A 7,488-nucleotide genomic window follows, 5' to 3' on the forward strand; every position below is an offset into this window, starting at 1 on the left:
CCATTGGGAGTCCCATTGAGTAGGAGGGAATGACACAGTCAGACCTGCGCTTTAGGAAAATCACTTTGGTGACTGAATGGAGGATGGACGGGAGCTGGGAGAGACTTGAGGCAGGCAGACCTCCCTCCCCACCCTCCTCCCGGCAGCTACTGCAATGGTCCAGGTGGGAGGCGATGAGGGTCTGCACCAGGGTGGGGGTGGGGTCCGATGAGAGGTATGGGAAGCCACACCTGACTAACGCAGCCCATTTTTGCCCTCCTGCACTGGGCAATGCTGTTATGATGATGTCTAAGTCCCCAGGAGGTTTGATGGCAGCTGAGGCCTGGCCTGGCTGCTGAGGAGCCTGGATGCTCCCTGGCCTCTTGCCCCTGGCAGCCACAAGCATGCCCTTGTAAGGAAGCTGATGGTCTCCTGGACAGTGTTGGGTTTGGCTGGTGCTGTTTGTCCTTCGTTCCTGAAGAGGGCCATGACATCAGGGAAATGATGCCCTGACTTGCAAGTGAATCGGGTCTAAGTGAGGGAGGGCTGTGCAAAGTCACCAGCCTCACTCTCTCCTCCGGAGCCATCTGGAGAGATACAGCTCAAGATGACTGGAGATGGCCCCCTTGGGTTTGGCAAAGGAATGTGGGAGCTGGAATTCTGCCTCAGATCCTTACTGGTTGCAGGAGGACCCAGACCCAGTCTCAGCCTTGGTTCTCTCCTCTGCAGAAATGGGATAATAATAGCATTTGCAGGGTTCTTGTGAGGACAAGAGAGATAACATGTGAAGCACTTTGCAAACCTAGATGTGTTATCTTAAGAACTAGCTATGCTTAACCCCTCCCCAACCCCCGCTTGTGAGGAGTGGAAGGATTTAGCGGATGGGTGCTGGAGGGGTGGGCACGGCCCTCTTTCTGCAGGGTCAGCAGGAGCATGGACTGGCAGGAGCAGGGCCTAGGCCCAACTCTGAGGCTTGAGGATCAGGAGGCCCTGGAGGTTGGCAGCCTTTCCTTTGGGAATGCAGAGCCTGGAAAGGCATTGTGATGGATTAGCTTTCATATGCTCTCCTGGTCTGGGAGCCCCCCTCCATCTGCTCTGCGTTAATGGAAGAAAGCAATCCCAGCCGGCAGAGGTGGGGCTGAGCTCTGGAGACGCTGGAGGCCCTTCCTAGCCTGTTCTATGGTGCTGCTGGGATTACATCTTCCGACCCACCTCGCTGGAACCCGCCTGCTTTCTCTGGGCAAGGGGACTCAGAGAGGGCAGCATCCCCTCCACCTTCCCAGGGTTCCCTTGTCCTTGCCGGGATGGGAGCTTTCTTTCTAACTCCCCTTAGTCCTGTAAGGCAGACCAGAGCAGGCAGTTCTCCACACACCAGCCCAGCTCCAAGCCTTAGGCCTGAGGCTACACTGGGGCTGGTGGGAGCTGGCATGAGTAATGAAGCGTGCACAAGACAGGGCAGGGGCTGACTTTTGCTTCTTTTTGTATCCCTGGGACTCAGCATAGTGCCAACACATTTTGTTGTAGTTGGGTCGTTTCAGTCATGTCTGACTCTTTGTGACCCCATTTGGGATTTTCTTGGCAAAGATACTGGAAGGTTTGCCATTTCCTTCTCCAGCTCATTTTGCTGATGGGGAAACTGAGGCAAACAGGGCAAAGTGACTTACCCAGGGTCACATGACTAGTTAACGTCTGAGGCTGGATTTGAATTCAGGTCTTCCTGACTTCAGGCCTGGCACTCTATCCACTTTGCCCCCAGCTGATCTGCCTGGCACATAGTAGGTGTTTAATAAATGTTTATTGAATGAGTGAATTAATGAGAATTGATTACAAGTTATTCAGCAGTGACATTCATTCTCCTTTCCCACGTGATGCCCATTGTGGAGTGGGGTAGCACATGAGGGAAGATGCCCATTTAGCAGGCCCAGGGCCGAGTGCTCTCTGCGCTCCCCCAAAGTCCTGAGTGATTCCTGACTGGGTCTTGGTCCGGAGGGAGCAGACTCAGGGCCGGCCTCCACTTAGGAAGAGACCGTGGTCCTTGGCAGAACAGACACGCTGGAAGGGGGAAGCAAAGCAGAGAAAGAATGCTGAGAGGTGGGAGGTGCCAGACCAGGAGGTGGGTGGATGGAAGGATGTGACACAGGGCGGGAAGGGCAGGAATACTCACCAAAGTAGAGGAGAGGCCTAAGTAATTGTCAGGCAGTGTGTGTGTGTGTGTGTGTGTAGCGGGGATGTGTGTATGTGATGTGTGGGTGCATATGTGGTGTGTGTGATGTGTGTACATGTGTATGTGTGGTGTGTACGTTTGTGTGAGATGTGGTGTGTGCTGTGTGTGCTGTGTATGTGGTATGTGCATGATGTGTGTGGTATATGTGAGTGTGTGTGTGGTATGTGATGTGTATATGTGTGGTGTGTGTGGTGTGTGTGTGTGTGTGTGTGTGTGTGTGTGACCGTGTGTGTGTATGTGGAGTGGGATGAGCCACACCAGGAAGAAGCAGCTTCCTTAGCTCAGAGGTCTACACATATGGAGCCCCGAGGACGTCAGGGACATGATGGGCCTGGGAGGGTGAGAGGAAGACGAGGAAGGCAAGGTCCTGGTAGCTGAGGGCAGCCTCCTGAGGGGGCCGAAGCATCTTTTTCTTGACCTGAAACCAACAAAGAGATGGCATGACTGTCTTTCCAGGGCCTGCATATGGGATGTCAGGGAGCGTCTCAAGAGTCTTAAACCTGTCAGCCGTCTCCGACTTCTCGAGATCCACATGGGGATGAAGGATAACACAGGGTGGGCAGGAAGCCTTGCAGAGGATTATGAAGCCTTGGTCAAAACACCTTGGGGACACGGGCAAGCAGTGTTGCCTTTATTGCTGATAAGTGAAGAGAGGAGAGTCAGCAGAGAAAGGCCTCCTTGGGAAATGAACAGCTGGCTGAGAAGATGGTGTCTGAGGCTGGGATTTGAATTTCTGGACCAGGGCTTAAACAACAGGAATGACGGGCCCTTAGCAAGCTGCATAGAGCACAGCTGGAAAGCTCTGGCAGAAACAGACTTGTTTGAGGTTTGGCTCTAATCCAAAGGGTTTTAACTGAAAAGGGCTGGGGAAAAGTGCTCCCATGGACCTGACAGGCTTGGTACCCCAGCAAGTCACACCAACAACACGGCACAAGAATGCCTCTGAAGAGGTCCAGTGACTCAGAGGAGATAAGGGCCAAAGGATCCATTGTGCTGCCTCTCGCCTCTGCCATCTGGACACAAATGCTCACAGGATGGGCGATTGAGGACGGGCTAGAGATTCTTGTGTCTTATCAGTGACACTTGGTGACATGGGAATTTTGACTAGAATGTGGCTCTGGAATGGTCTCCAAATGAATCTGGGATCTCACTGGTACGGAAATGGGCATAGTTGCACACTCATCTGCCCATTTCTGTCCATCCAGTGTGATTCTGAGCCATGGTCTCCAAAGGTTCATCACAAGAAGCCCACTCAACATGCACATTGAGAGAACGTTCTAGAGCCATCAGTTAGCTCTCCATCTTGACCCATGGTGCCAGCCTAGGTACTCTACTCATGCATTTCTTTGATATCACTTTTTGTTGTAATTCCTGGCTTGTAATATGATGCAGCCACTCACTTTTACTCACTATATGCCCCTCCATGACCCTTGGGATGACCCTCAATTTTATTGTTCAGAGAGTAGACTATTCTATGACTTAAGAGAGTCATCCAACAGCCATGGAGAAGATGGACCTCTGTTTTATGGGCCTTTAAGAAACTTGGAAAGTCAGTCATTCAAATAGGTCTTGAATATGTATCTGACTTCTGCTCATCTCCTTTATCTAAAATTAATAGGCAGTCCCTGAAGATTCTTGAGGGGAGGGTCCAGCTGGTGTTTTAGGAATAACAGTTTGTCAGCTATGTGGAACATGGATTAATAAGAACAGAAACCTTAAGATGGGAGTCTAATTAGGAGGCAATTAAAATGTTTGTGGCAAGGAGTGATGAGGGTTTGAACACAGGTAGAGGACAAAGAGTGGAGAAAGGGAGGCAGATGCTAGAGATGTTATGGAAGGAGAATCATAAAGGCTGTGAAACAGGCTGGCTTTAGGGTTGGTGAAGAAGACCGAAGCACTGAGGTTGGGGACCTGGATGAGGGGTCCTCCACAGTAGCAAGGAAAGCCTGTGGGAGGAGCATAGAAGGTGCGTGTTGGGGGAGGGAATCCGTTTCATTTTGGCCATGCTGAGCGGTGGCTGTCTATGGGACGTCCATATGGAGATGTCCAGTGTATTCAGCTGGCTTTGTACGTATTTGTGGGCTTGTTTTCTCCCCCATTATACTGTAAGCTCCTTGAGGGCAGGGACTGTCTTTTGCCTCTGTATATTTCCAGTGCTTAGCACAGTGCCTGGTACACTGAAGGTACTTAAAAAATGTTGATTGAATTGAAGTGCCATAAATCAATTGGTATGAGGACCATCCTTTCAGCCTTCAGAGCTGACCTCTCCCCAAGCCCCAATCTGCCTGCTGAGTGTCCTTTTGCCTTCCAGGCCTGGGTAGGACTACGCAGTGCAGGGGTCCAGGAGTCTCTAGGCCTGGGAGGCTAGGCCTCCAGGACTAGAGGGATAGGGGGAAGGGCTCAGCCACTGGGAGGTCCTCAGATCTAGAAAGACAGCCTGCATCTTGGGCTTCCTGGGGAAGGGAAGCCACCCAGCGTCTTGCCCTCAGACCCACTGGTTTGGGAAGACTCCCATTCTCTTTTCCTTTTGTTCTGGGTAACAACAAAACACCAGCAGAAGTAGCTAGCATTCTCAGAGAACATTCAGGCTTGCCAAACACTTTCCATCTGTTTACTCAATTGATTCTAAATATCATGGGGAGTCTGAGATACCTGTGGAGGGAGCCCATCAGCAGGCCTCAGACAAGTGGGCTTCCATCCGATTGAGAATGCAGAGAGAAGCTTTGCCTCTGTGGCCTGGGGAGTCCACTTGGCATCTATGCTGCTTCTCAGATTACCTGGTGGCGGTGTTTTGAATCCTACTTCCTGCAGTTATTACTTGTGCGGTCTCTCTGGGCCTCAGTTTCCTCATCTATAAAATGGAAGAGGGGTTGGACTCAGCAGCTTCAAAGATCCCTTGTTTCTCTGAAGTGGAGGACCCCCGGATTTTGATTATAGGGTGCACAGGGCTCTGGGCAGTGGTCAAAGGTAACATTCCCAGTCCATGTGGTGATGCAGGAAGCCAGGCTGCTGACCTCTGAGTATGGGTGACAGCCCTCAGCAATGGGACCCTTCACAGGAGCTGCAGTGTCCTTGAGAAGCGCTACCTCAGCTGCTCCAGCCCCTTGCTATCATATCAAGGTCAGCTCTCGTCCATTCTAGGCGGGAATGGAAAAATGTGGGGACCCAGCCTCCCCCAGCTGTGATTTCTGTAAAGAAACCAATGAGAAGGAAATACTACTGCTCCTGCTAATATCTCCCAGACATCAGAGAGCGCAATGGAGGGGGCAGAGCAGGCAGGATGAGAATAGAGCAGGGACAGAGGGCAATCGAGTTTGACTGGCATAAAATGATGGGAAAGGGAGTCCAGCGTGGGACAACGGCTGGGAAGATGTTCTGGGATCTCAGAGCAGTAAGGGACCTCAGAGACCAATCTGTCCCTGAAGCAGGACTTGGTGCCTTCCGAAGGTCCCTTGTGGTGGGGTCACCAGCCTACCCACCAGCACTCCCAGAGAGCCCCCAAAGCCAACATTTCCCCAGGTAAAGGTTTAATTTAGCTCTCTCCCTCTCTTTGGGGTGACCCCAGAGCAGTTATGGGTAGAACTTGGATACTAGGAGCAGATGGTTACTAGCCATTATTAAGTCATCCCTAAGGAGGGGCGCCCACTCAAAGAGAGATGGTTGGTTTGCACTGAGTGAGGTCAAATCCTTGGCAAAACAAATCCCCAGTGACAGTAAGAGAAATGATGAGACAAAGAGCAAGATAGGGCAGACTGGGGGCTGAGCGGCACCCAGGGCGCTGTATGGGGCATATACCCAGAAGAGGCGGCCATTCTCTGGGGTGGGCGGGGGCTCAATCTCATTTAGTTCAGCCAATTCTTCACCTACAAGGCTTTATGAGATGCCTACAAGATCCATGGGCCTGTCCTGGGAACGGGGTTCTGTTCACTCTGGCTGCATTGACCTAAGTGATGGCATCCTGTCTCTGGGCTCTAATTGGCATCCCTACCAGTGAGATAAAGAACCCCTAAAAAGCAGCACCTAACTGGTAGGAAGAAAGCTGGATCTGGAAACAGAGGACCTGGGGTCCATTCATAGTTCTGTTACTTTCTACTTGTGTGACCTTCATCAAAATCCCCTTCCCCTTTCTGGGCCTCAGTTTCCCCATTTGAAAAGAAAAGAGGTTGTTCTGTAGGGTTTCTAAGGACCTACCCATATCCAAATCCATCACATTAATTACTGATGCACTTGTCCCAACTATGTTTCCTGGCACTAAGTCCAAAGCTCAGCCAGGGGCAGGACTTAGAATGAAGGTGCCTCTTCATGGCCCTCTCTCAATCTCCACCTTTCAAAGCCCCCACTATTGCTAAGGACAGTCTAGTTCAATCAGACATACAAGGCCTTCAGACTTCCTTTCCATTCAATTATCCACTGCATTCTCTATGTGAATCTGATGTTAGAGCTTGTCTGGACTTTCCAAAATTTCCTGACTGTGTTCTGCCCTTTGCTCTGTGGGGAAAATGATTTATTGTATTATTTGGGGAAAAAATATTATACTGCTTAAATCCAGCCTTATGTGATTAAAGGTTGTCTACACCCAGCATGTCACCCCAGGAACTCTCTAGAGATGCCGGAAATGACTACAAGGTATTTTTGGTTTCCCTCAGTCCTGGACCCGCCCAAAGCAATTTTTTTGCCTTTTTGGTGAGGCAATTGGGGTTTAAGTGACTTACCCAGGGTCGTACAGCTAGTAAGTGTCATGTGTCTGAAGCCAGATTCGTACAGCTAGTAAGTGTCATGTGTCTGAAGCCAGATTTGAACTCAGGTCCTCCTGACTCCAAGGCTGGAGCTCTATCCACTGCACCACCTAGCTGGCTCCACCCAAAGCATTCTTATTTGGGATTACCACGATCAGGACTTGTGATGGGTCCACCCAAGCTTGTGTTTTGGCTTGGTGTGCCAGTACCTTGGTCTGAATCCTGTATAATGTGTGTATGCTTTCCAGAGCTCAGAGAGGGAGTCACACCTCACGTCTCCCAAACGACCTAATGATTTTGAGTTGGGGGGGAGGGTCGCTTCTCACAAACAACACTTTCCTCTGAGATTTTGGTCATGTTGCTCTCCTCACCTGGTCTACCACGTCCAGTCTCTGTTGGGTGAACTCTGTGTGTCCCTCAGGGTCCTGGTCCGATATCCCTTCCTCCTGACCTGTCCTTCCTCAGCACTCCCAGTCCCACCATACCCTAGCTTGGCAAGTCATTGTAGGCGACTTCTAGGGCTCCACCACAGTTTTCCTTGGAGATCAT

This window comes from Vombatus ursinus, unplaced genomic scaffold (genome assembly GCF_900497805.2).
Source record: "Vombatus ursinus unplaced genomic scaffold, bare-nosed wombat genome assembly UNPS02004184.1, whole genome shotgun sequence".
Classification (NCBI taxonomy): Eukaryota; Metazoa; Chordata; class Mammalia; order Diprotodontia; family Vombatidae; genus Vombatus; species Vombatus ursinus.